We start from the raw sequence: 12757 nt of genomic DNA on the forward strand, positions 1-12757 counted from the left end.
CATCTGTTACAAGCTCTCCTTCTACTTCAATAAATGCTTAAGCAGGTAAGAAATATCTGCTTGTATCTTGAACTTGTAGTTCGATTCTTCCCCGTGTGTCAGGTACACGTGCGTCACAAGAATAATGCTGATAATCGCGTATAGTCATCTTTGAGAATTGGTTCATCCATATCAAACGCTGGATCGGACATACGTTTAAACATCTTTTTATAACTATTTTCGTCTAACACGAAGACCACTTACTGAAATAAACTTGTATTTATCGACATAACTGCATTAGCCAACTTTGTAGGAACGACTTCATTAACAACCAACTCCACTAGTTTCCTATTTGCAGCCTGATGTATTATTTTACTGACATTTGCAGGCATAACTTCAGTGCTCGGTAATTGTACTGGCGGTTAATATTTTTTCGTATTAATCGAGCCAATCTTTCTTTGATTGTTGAAATTGCTTTACCAGCAAGATTACCAACAGCACTGATACCTTTATTGCGAATTACATATATAGCCTTCATACATTGTTCTTTTATAAATGGTTTACTTTTGGAGCCGTTCTTTTAAAAATCATTGAACAACATCACCAAATTCATCTCCGTAAATCGTTTTGTAAGTTGGCAGTCGTGAGTTTACTAATCTAACTAATACATGTCCACGTTGAGCATTGTGGATATTCATTTTTTGAATTACATACTGATTAAATAATTATTTGTAATCGCTGTAATTATCATCGACACTTTCATTAATGTGATAATGATAAATGATACGATCCATAACACCTCCTGTAAATAATCTTCGACAAAGATCACAGATTTCATTAATAATTTCTGGAGAATTATTTCCTGCATGTTTTCTTCCAATCAGAATTTCTAATCGGTTAACATCGGCAAGAACACTTTCAGGACAAGTTCCTTGATTAGAAAAACCACTTCCAGTGGAGATGGTGCCAGGATCTGTATCATAATATAATTCTTCCTCACTTGTTGTTCTTCTAGCTGCTCCTTCTTCCTCACTTGTTGTTATATCCGTTGTTTGTCTTAATTAGCGAAGATGGTAATGTGACCCTCCTTTTATTGTTCTTGTTTATGATTTTCCCAATTGTTGTTTTATTTCTTCTTTCTTTTTTTTTCTCCTTTCTTGTTTTACTTTTTCAGTATACTAATTCACTTTCTGTTCAAAGAGGCTAAAATTATAAATATTTTCCGCAGATCTGATTTGATTTCTTTTATACTAGTAACACGAAATACATCCCTAACCCAATCACCAAGTTTTATAGTTTTAACATATTCTGGTTATACATATTTTTCTCTTTCATGATATCCAAATGCAGCAATATCAATTGCTTTGTCTCGGTCCTCGATAATGTTGATACCTTTAGGCGTAAATTTATCTATAATTTTAGTTTGACTATTGGCAGAGGTTGTGGTTGAACTTCAGGTTGTGGTTGAGGAAGTTGCTGGAGTGGGTGGGTGGTTGATCTGATTCAAGACGGCCAGCAATACCAACAGCCAATGTCTCAAGTGCTTTTTGAGCCGCCTTAGTTGCTATAACAATTTTCTTGGTTAGTTCGATACTTGGTTTAACTTATTTTTCTGTACCTTCCACATATTCAACTTGAGATTTTTGATGTTCTTGCAGTTTTTGTTTGAGAGTGTCATGAATAGGCATATATCTTCTAATTGCTTCTAATCTTTCCCTAGCTAATGTATTAGTGTACGATTCCATTATTGATATAATAATGATTTAATTACTCATATATGTATAGCAGCAGAGAGGGTGCAACCCCAATAAAAGGTGCAGCGGGTACACGAACGCACATACAAATTTAGAAAAACACGATAAAAAATAAATAAATAACCCGATTAGAGAATCTCTCGGTCAGTTAGAAGCTTAGGTTTGACGTTATTGACCTTATTTTTTTCGTTTTCGGACACGATTGCCTCACTGTCATTTAAGTGTTACGTCACACGAATATCTCTGCGGATCTTTTTTAAAAACTTTCTTTTGACTATCGATTGTCAATACGTGTTCAAAAACGTTTTAAATATCTCTCGTTCCCAATGGGACCTCACAGCCCAATGGTATTTATAGAGTGACAAACTGCGAAAAAATGTTTTAATACTAAATCTTATATACACTGATTATATCAACTTTTCCCATTACTTCATTATCATTTATCCAACAGTTATTTTTTCACTAAATCTACAGTAGAAAGTAAGTGCTCATCCTGAGAACAAATTAGATAAGCGGTAATAGTGAATAGCTGATATATGCTAGAAAAGAAATTCTTTGCTTGATTAATGATTGTGACGATCTTGGAGACATAAACAAAGAAACTAATAAGCATAACTAACTTGACATTTTCAGGTCATGTTCACATCTCATTAACTGCTTGATGATTCGAGAAATCACGGAGCCCTACGACTTGACACGTAACTGAAATATAAAACCACTAGGCACTCTCACAACTGTTCGTACGTATATCTACGGTTTTCATGTGATGCAAATTAGCTTGATGTTATAGGTGAAACTGCATACAATGAGTTATGTAATATTTGTAACCCTGTGTATTACGCTGAGACCAGTCGGCCCCAGTTAGTAGTCGTGTAACAATACTTGTTTACAGGGAGACGATTTTTCAGGTAGCTTTCTTCATCGTCCTCATATTCTGTCTAGTTTACTGACATTAATGAAGCATTCGTTTTAATGGCTGTAATTTGCAGCGTTATCACATTGATCAATCGCAAAATAGATTTTACACAAATAACGTGCTCAAGCTGTGATGCATTTTCATTTCTGGAAAGAATGAAACATTTGATAAGTTGGACCATTTATTTTTAAACTTGGACTTTGTTCCAAACTCCTTAGAATGAATTTGACCTGTCTCAGCTGCCATTCTATATAATAATAATAATAATAATAATAATGAGGACGTTGTATAGCGCCTAATCTTTAGAAGCTCTAAGCGCTTTACAACATTAGACAACACCTATAATACTAAAAACATATATAATGATACGATTACAAAAACAAACACCATGAAATTAGAAAACATAAAAAACATGCTGAAAATATTTAAGGTAGGAAACAATATTAGGTCGGTAAGTTTGTTCTTGCAGTCGAGATATGTGAGTTTAAAGAGCACTCTTGAATGGGATGACCGTGTTTTTGTGTCTGGGAATAATGAGTATACGATTGTCAGAACAGAAGCGTAAGTATATTGCTGAGTCCGTCATTGAAACGTAGCACAGAGAACAACTTTTGTGTTTCATTCTGGATCGAATGGCTAGCAAGTGTAGGGTACAGAGCAGGGGAAGGTGTGCTCTGATCGTGGTACTCTAAGTATGGTCCGAGCAGCTGTGTTTTGAACTTTTTGAAGTTTCTGGAGTAGATATTGAAGTGAACCAGACACAATTGAGTTCCAGTAGTCCAGTCTTGAAAGTACTGATGAACACATAAGTGTTTTAGTGGCCTCAACTGAAATGAATTTCATATAAATATATTGGCAAACATTCCATGCGGGATCCAGGGATAACCTCTTTATATGATTACCTCTGGTCTAGAAAATTGTGATGCTTACATCGATGATGTCATCATCTACAACGAACCTGGAGAAAACATTTAGCAACAATTCGGAAATTCTTTGACAGAATTACAGACGCATGTTTGACAATTAATTTAGCGAAAAGTGTGTTCTGCCGTGCTAGTGTAACATTTCTGGGACACATTGTGGGACATGGACAAGTTAAACCTATAGTTGCTAAGGTCAAGGCTATCTCTAAATTCCTCGTGCCTGTAAATAAAAAGCAACTGATGCGATTTTTAGGTACGGCTGGATACTATAGAAAATTTTGCTCCAATTTTTCTATAAATGCTGAATCTCATACAAATTTATTGAGTAGGAAGAACAAGTTCCTTTAGACTGAAAAATGTCAGGTGGCTTTTGACAAGCTGAAAGCCATACTCGAAAGCGTGCCAGTTTTTACAGTTACAAATTTCAGCCAATCATTTAAACTATCTGTTAATGGAAGTGATGTTGGAGTTGGAGCAGTTTTGATTCAAGAAGATGAAAATGGTATTGATCATCCAGTGTGCTATTTTTCTAAGAAATTAAAAAAGCACCAAAGAAATTATTCAACGATCGAGTAGGAATGTTTGGCTTTGATAATGGCATTATAACATTTCGAAGTTTACCTTAGTTCAGCTCCTTCTTCGATTATTGTATTTAGTGACCACAACCCCCTTACTTTCAGCGGCAAGATGAAAAATAAAATGAAAGACTGATATGGTGGAGTTTGTTATTACAGGAATATAATCTTGACATCAGGCACATCAAAGGAAAATATAATTTAATAGCAGAGACAATTTCCCTTGTATAAAAAATGTATTATTTCATGTACACTGGGTAATTTGTACGAGTTCTTTTTAACCTCATGTATAATTATTCTGTGATAAAATAACCTTTATGTATAAATCTTTTTTTTTATGGGGGGGGGGGGAGTGTTATGAATATTTGGTTTAATTATATCTGATTTATTATATATTTATTTCAATTTAATTGTTTGTCAGTTTTAACTTTTTCATTTTTTATTACATGATATTGTAATGTAAATTTATTGATTCACTATGGATGATGCTTTTCTTCAGAAAACAGTTTGACCTTGACTGTTCGTTTTTTAAACATCAGGTGTTGATCTAAATCCCGACCTTGTTTCACAATTTTTAGCAAACACGTAAACAAGTTCTATCTTTATTTTAAAATGATTGGTTGTTGTCGAGGTCATGATAGGACTTCGTGTTTAAGATGAAAGAGTTTTTATTTATTTATTTCTTAGAGTAAAATGATTGGTTTTCGTTAGGGTCACACTGGTGCAGGTGACCTTTAACAAGTACTTAGTTTCAATAAGCTTCCAGAACATGATCACGTGACCCATGTATTTTCATTAAGAAGACGATATAACCTCTATTTTGGAAAATTATTCTCACTAGAAGCTGGGCTCTTTAACCGGAAGTTGTATGTTGTGCTGATTGGAGTTATTTCAAATTACTTGGATTCAAAAGGGTTAATTCTTCTTTTCTGGAAAATACATATGATCATGTGAGATTCATAATCAAAGACAGTTCTTATAAGAAATTTATTTTGGCTTCCAAAACCAGAGTGATAATTCTTGTTTCTACAAGGAATCGTAGACTTGAACACTACAGATTGCAGCAGACGTCATCGTCTTCCATCTTGGATTCTTCGTCGGGATTCGAACTTGAAATCAGTAGAACATTTTGTTATTAGAACTACTACAATTTTATTCTTGGGTTATTTTTGGATTTGATTCTATAAAACCGTAAGTTCATATTTTTTTTTCTTTTTACAGAATTTTTCCAAGGAAATTAATTATTGTATTTTTTAAAGTTTGTTGCTTTCAATCTTTCTTGTGTTACTGTTTATTCGAGTCTAAACACGTGACATAAGAATAGATTCAAAATATATTTTGGATAACATGTTTGCGATAAGATAGGGTTGTATTATAACGCGTGGCTTATACAAAATTGAGATTATATACTGAAAAACATATTCTAGAACCTGCCTAACATCTAAGTTCAAATTTTATTTTATCATATCAAGTCTCGTTTTCTCAGCGAGTGAGGAAGACTTACCTAACATAAAGCGAGCACCATGCTCAAAGAAAAACTATACAAATCCTGCTTACTGCTTGCAGGAACAGTATAGTGTTTTAATTTCTTATGTGTTAATAACATCTTGTAAAATTTGATCTGTCTTATGTATCAATAGACAAAAATGGGAAATAGGGTATGTCACTTTCCATTGATCTTTCACAAAACGCACAAATGAGTGGAGCTAAGGGCGTATACAGACATTATATTTTCTAGGTCAATACAAACCCGGGGACACTTGACAATTCCCCTGATATGAAAAATATTTGGCCTCTCAAGTCATAATTTAATACAACAGACTGCCGAGATTACCGGATGTATTTACTTCAGATCGGAATGAAAGACCATTGTTGAGCGTGCGATACCTTTAATACATCAAGATTATTCTCGGTGGGCGGGTGACACAGTATAGTATTTGTTAAGAACGATTCATTTCAGCATTCCAAACTTTGACCACAGAGAAATAGCATGTTACCTCTTTCGGAAGGTACGATCTCTATCTCTCTCTCTCTCCCTCTCTCTCTCTCTCTCTCTCTCTCTCTCTCTCTCTCGTTATTATCATGGACAGATTGATAGATACATCTATTTTTGTAGGTAACGGCGTTGGTGAGAGGGTAGTTTGATAGCTAGATAGTTTGCTAAATGAACACATATCTAGGTAGGTAGGTAGGTTGGCATAGTAGTAGGCGGATCAGTAGTAGCTCGGTAGATGAATGGTAATATATCTCTACAAACATTTGACGTACTCTGGCATATACGGGGATTCTGTGTTCTTTTAATAGAAATAATTGTTTAGAGTAACTACGGCAACCGTCTTTAAGTCCCCAGATAGCACATACGAACAAACACAGAGACACAGACACACACTCACACGGAGACACAGACACTATATGTCTTCAAGTGTGTCTGTATGTCTGTACGTACGTACATACGTATGTATGTATGTATGTATGTATGTATGCATGTATGTATGTATAAACGTATTTCAGTTTCTTGTTGCCGTCATTCCTATCAGGCTCGTCCAAACAACGATAATAATAATAATAATAATAATAATAATAATAATATCGATAACATTCGTCGTCGTAATCACTGTCATCATCACAGTCACTTACCCCCTCCCTCCGTCCTCATCGTTCTTTTGTTTTGTCGATGGCTCAGCATGCTCAGTTTAGATTGTTCTTATTTACATAACTCCAACATGCCTATATTGTCAAACTTTATTGGAGTTATAAACGTCCAGGTTATAAACGGATAATCTAATTATTCTTGTCTCAGGAAGGACATATAATAAATAACTCGACCTGTCCTGAGCAAGATTTAGGGATCACAAAATATCAATAAATCACAGCTTACCTTTCTCAGGATATAGGATTCACAAATAACAGTTTCTGAACACGGTTCATGTTATAAGGAGAGTATGGGTATGGATTCAATTTTATATGTATTATATACTTTATTATAAGGAGGTATTGCCTATGAACATCATTATAATGAGGGAGTACTGTATTCCCAAGAATGAGGAATCCATTCACACACACACACACACACACACACACACACACACACACACACACACACGTTGGATCTTTTAAAACTATGTCATCTTTAGGTGATATCAGGAAAGATAAGCTTTACTTTGGATTAGTGTGATGTACTTTATGTGGGATTGTGTCTGTATTATATACTTTATTATAGGGAGGTATTGCCTATGAACATCCTTATAATGAGGGAGTACTGTATTCCCATGAATGAGGTATCCATTCACACACACACACACACGTTGGATCTTTTAAAACTATGTCATCTTTAGGTGATATCAGGAAAGATAAGCTTTACTTTGGATTAGTGTGATGTACTTTATGTGGGATTGTGTCTGCAAATAGGTTTTCACTGACGTGCACAAGACAACACCGGTATGGTAAAAAAATCAAAGGTTATGGGGTGTACCTAGAAAGTTTGAGTATTGATAAAATTCAATCTGACAGATCCGCATAATCCCCGTGTCAATTTATGTTTGCTGGTTGAATTTGAAAAGAAATTTGATTCAAGACTTCTCTACTGAATTTAAGAAAAAAAGTATTTATCACAGCCCGCTGATCCATACGTAGATAAAATATTTCACGCCAAATAATTGTAAAGTGTTATATCCATTAGAAAACTGTTTTTTTTTCTCTCCCTCTTCGCATATTACTGGTATGAATGCGTTTAATTTAGCATGTGCTGTATGTTCTCGCATAACCTTTAATCAGTCATTTCCCCATCGAAGCAAGTATTTCATGACATGTGAATTACACGGAAAATGCTCATTATATGCTGAATGATGAGGATTTGAAGGGGGGGGGGGGGCGGGCACTTACGATCACCACTCTGTTTATAAATTGATGACTTTTATTTTCGACCCTGCCTTCCACTTTACAAATCAAAAAGTCAGGAATAAAGAATGCATATCTCGTTGTCGCAGCCGGTACTGAATTACTTACAATTTATTACAGCAAGATTTAATCCCCATTGATACTCTTCTTACAAACGGACAATAAGTCATATATATATTATGGCAGACTATTTCGTGACAATTGTGCATATGATGTAAAAGTGATATGACCAAATGTGGCCTACCAAATACAGTAACAATGCTTATTTATTCGCATCCATCGTACTTAAAAACAAAAACTATTAGGTTTTGTTTTGAAACGTTACAAAAAATGTTTAGGCAAACGGAGCGTTTGCGTGTCTAAAACTAATTTTTCCTGTTTAACTGATTTTTGTAATAGTGTCACGTCCACAAGAAAATAAATCGCTATTTACTTTTTGTGTTTTATATTTTAAAAAATGCCTAAGCAAGACGCCCCTCACCCCAAAAACCCCTTAATTGACATAATTAATATCCAGATCAAATTTTAGATTCTGAATAAAGTCATTGTTCCGCCTAACTCTACCACTAGTTAGCTGTGAGCAACCGTCTCGGATGCGAGGTTCGCGTGTTCGAATCCCAGCCGAGTCATACCAAAGACTTATAAAAATGTTACCTGCAGCTGCCTCGCTTGGCGCTAAGCATTAAGAGGTCAGTGCTAGGACTGGTCAGCCTGGTGTCAGGATAATGTTACTGGGTGGGGCATGATGCTATATGTCTGTGACATGATGTAAACTTTCACACTCACACATCTTGGTGATATGATTGAATTTTTTTAAAGGTATGTTACAATTTCAAATCGGGGGCCCCGAGCGAGTGGCTGAGTGGTCTAAAGCGCTCACTGTTCCGGATCACTGCCATCTCACCTCTGTCTGCGTGGGTTCGAGTCCAAGGCTCGGCTAGCGTGGGTACGTGGGAAAGCCTGCCAGTAGCTTCTCGTGGGTCGGGGTTCTTCCCTGGGTTTTCCAGGGTTCTTCCTCCACCAGTTATACTGGCCGTCATGTATAGCCTGTATTGTGCTGAAAAATGGCGTTAAACTATAGAACAACAACAACAACAACGTTTCAAATCAGACTCAGTCAGACCACTAGCTATCAGTAGTGTCATTATTACGGCATGCCCCGTAACTGCCTCCTATATATTAGCTGTGTGTGTGCGTGTGTTTAATTTGCATTCTTAACGTAGCTTTAACAATTTTTTCGTCATGTCGTTACGATGTCTACAGTGTGTCAGTTAATAGTGATGTCTGGCACTGGGATATCATGCCTCAGATACACTACATAGAGCATGGCTTTGTCTGTGTTCGAATATTGATACACTACATACATCATGGCCTTGTTCGTGTTCGAATATTGATACACTACATACAGCATGGCCTTGTTCGTGTTCGAATATTGATACACTGCATGCAGCATGGCCTTGTTCGTGTCCAAATATGTTTGATACACTACATACAGCATGGTCTTGTTCGTGTCCGAATATTGATCACTACATACAGCATGGCCTTGTTTGTGTTCGAATATTGATGCACTACATACAGCATGGCCTTGTTCGTGTTCGAATATTGATGCACTACATACAGCATGGCCTTGTTCTTGTTTGAATATTGATATATTACATATATGATGGCCATGTTCTTGTTCGAATATTGATACACAACATACCTCATGGCCATGTTCGTGTTCGAATATTGATACACTACATACAGCATGGCCTGTTCGTGTCCGAATATTGATACACTACATACAGCATGGCCTTGTTTGTGTTCGAATATTGATGCACTACATACAGCATGGCCTTGTTCGTGTTCGAATATTGATGCACTACATACAGCATGGCCTTGTTCTTGTTTGAATATTGATATATTACATATATGATGGCCATGTTCTTGTTCGAATATTGATGCACTATATACATCATGGCCTTGTTCGTGTTCAAATATTGATACACTACATACAGCATGGCCTTGTTCGTGTTCGAATATTTATACACTACATACAGCATGGCCTTGTTCGTGTTCGAATATTTATACACTACATGCAGCATGGCTTGATTGTGTTCGAATATTGATACACTACATACAGCATGGCCTTGTTCGTGTTTGAATATTGATACACTACATACAGCATGGCCTTGTTCGTGTCCGAATAATGATGCACTATATACAGCATGGCCATGTTCGTGTTCGAATATTGATACACTACATACAGCATGGCCTTGTCCGTGTTCGAATATTGATGCACTACATACAGCATGGCCTTGTTCGTGTTCGAATATTGATGCACTACATACAGCATGGCCTTGTTCTTGTTTGAATATTGATATATTACATATATGATGGCCATGTTCTTGTTCGAATATTGATACACAACATACCTCATGGCCATGTTCGTGTTCGAATATTGATACACTACATACAGCATGGCCTTGTTCGTGTTTGAATATTGATATATTACATATATGATGGCCATGTTCTTGTTCGAATATTGATACACAACATACCTCATGGCCATGTTCGTGTTCGAATATTGATACACTGCATGCAGCATGGTCTTGTTCGTGTCCAAATATGTTTGATACACTACATACAGCATGGTCTTGTTCGTGTCCGAATATTGATCACTACATACAGCATGGCCTTGTTCGTGTTCGAATATTGATACACAACATACCTCATGGCCATGTTCGTGTTCGAATATTGATGCACTACATACATCATGGCCTTGTTCGTGTTCAAATATTGATACACTACATACAGCATGGCCTTGTTCGTGTTTGAATATTGATATATTACATATATGATGGCCATGTTCTTGTTCGAATATTGATACACTACATACAGCATGGCCTTGTTCGGGTTCGAATATTGATACACTACATACAGCATGGCCTTGTTCGGGTTCGAATATTGATACACTACATACAGCATGGCCTTGTTTGTGTTCGAATATTGATACATTACTAAACCTGTATAGGATTATCGTATGAGAAAAGGTGCAAGATAATTTTTCAACATATGCAAATCTGTCAAAGCGTGGTTGTGTAACTCGGCAGCAATCTTTATTATCAGCCCCCCCCCCCCCCGTAGGATAACTAGTTACTAAAATTTTCGTTCAAAAGTTTTGTTGTGGTGATACATGTACTTATGTTATAGTTGGGTATGTGCGTGCTTGGTCGATGCCGTGGCAACTCGTTTATTACCATGTCAAACTCACAATAAATCATTTTGCGGGTTCAGAATGATATACAATAACATGAACAATTTATTTTAATTTTTATGTTGACACTATTCATGTCTGAATAGAGAAAAACAACACGAATAAAATGTACAGCGAAATAACATAATATAGCTTCGATGAAAGGTTGATGTAAGCAAAACATGAGCAACTTCATTTCTTGTGTTCCTTCCCCACCTTCTATTTTCTCCCCTCTTTCTTGCCAATGAGCACCATAAAGGCAAATCACATACCGAAACGTTACTTGCAAACGTGCCTTCTTGTTCAAGTCTGCAAACAAGCGATGTGTTGGTGTGCATGATGACTTCAAAACTGAAGTAGTTCCAAAACTGTATAGTCTTAGTAGATAGTATGTTTAGATGCATGCAGGACATCAAAATATTCAAATTAAAGAATCGTTTCTGTTTGAGGCAATCACGGGCACGGCACTCTTTTTGTAAGATGTCACTGAACATACTACACATTTCCGTTTACATAACTTCACATGTCCTCAAGTCGTTTACATTAAAGTTGACGGAATAAATAATTTATTGTTATTAATCATTAATCAGTCGAGTTAAATTAGTCACGTGATCTAACGAAAGGTAAAGGAAGTTCAGTGCTATCGAAATTGAGCTTTCTTATACAAATAATGATTTCATTATGCGGGGCACTCAGTGATTAATATTATCCTCCCCCATAAACGTGACACGGTACTATTACCTTCAGACATATTGTAAAGGAGAATACAATGTTTAGTTTTCTTTGTGGTTCTACAGTGTAATATGCTTGCCATGTTAGTGTGCTTTTTTAGGTCGCTGTCTTACTGTCTAAATAAAGTCGTTGTGTAGCTTGTTCCGAGGTCAACTAATATGGGAAAGAGAAGTAAAAAAATTAGGAATATCTCACACACTTGGCAACCAAAGTGTCGATATGGGCTGCCTGGTGTGTGAGATATTCCTTACAATTTGACTCCTCGTTCCGATATTAGTCGACCTGGGATGTAGTATATGGGGATACTTTAGCGACAATGGGAAAATACATTACAGGCTCCCACTGGGAACGTTTAGCGACGAGACTTTTCAGATCACCCTGGGAACGTTTAGCGTCAATGAGAATTGAACATGGGGAATATTGGGCTTGTATATCGACAATGGAAAGTGCGGTTGTTGTATAGAGGGGCAGGTAGCGAATAAGTTCAGCGGGTAGCGGGGTGGCGGGTAAGTTCGGCTAGTTGATAAACTATACCAGTTTGGTATATTCTGGATCGAACCTGACTGAATATCTTCTGTCTCTCTTGCTCATATTGACTGAATTTATAAACCTCATGCCTTGACTCATAATCAAGAAAAGACAATCCCAAGGAAGGGAAATTATATTTAAACCCATTGTAACTCAAACAGGAAGGCTGAACTGTCTAGCTATGAAAGTCCCTACGGGACCCGGAAGATCGCTCTGTC

The 12757-nt window shown here is 36.5% G+C and overlaps 1 protein-coding gene across 1 annotated transcript in view; it reads left to right on the top strand.

Annotated features, from left to right (window-relative positions):
* The first annotated feature begins 5962 nt into the window (after positions 1–5962).
* LOC149779046 (transient receptor potential cation channel subfamily V member 6-like) overlaps positions 5963–12757 on the top strand; it is a 45395-nt gene continuing 38600 nt past the window's right edge. The window contains exon 1 of the mRNA XM_089939615.1: positions 5963–6156. The gene's annotated coding sequence lies outside the window, so the exon portion shown is untranslated. The remainder of the gene's footprint in view (positions 6157–12757) is intronic.

The sequence above is a fragment of the Sinohyriopsis cumingii genome, chromosome 17 (assembly GCF_028554795.1).
Source record: "Sinohyriopsis cumingii isolate HCF-2022 chromosome 17, ASM2855479v2, whole genome shotgun sequence".
In the NCBI taxonomy this organism is placed as follows: Eukaryota; Metazoa; Mollusca; class Bivalvia; order Unionida; family Unionidae; genus Sinohyriopsis; species Sinohyriopsis cumingii.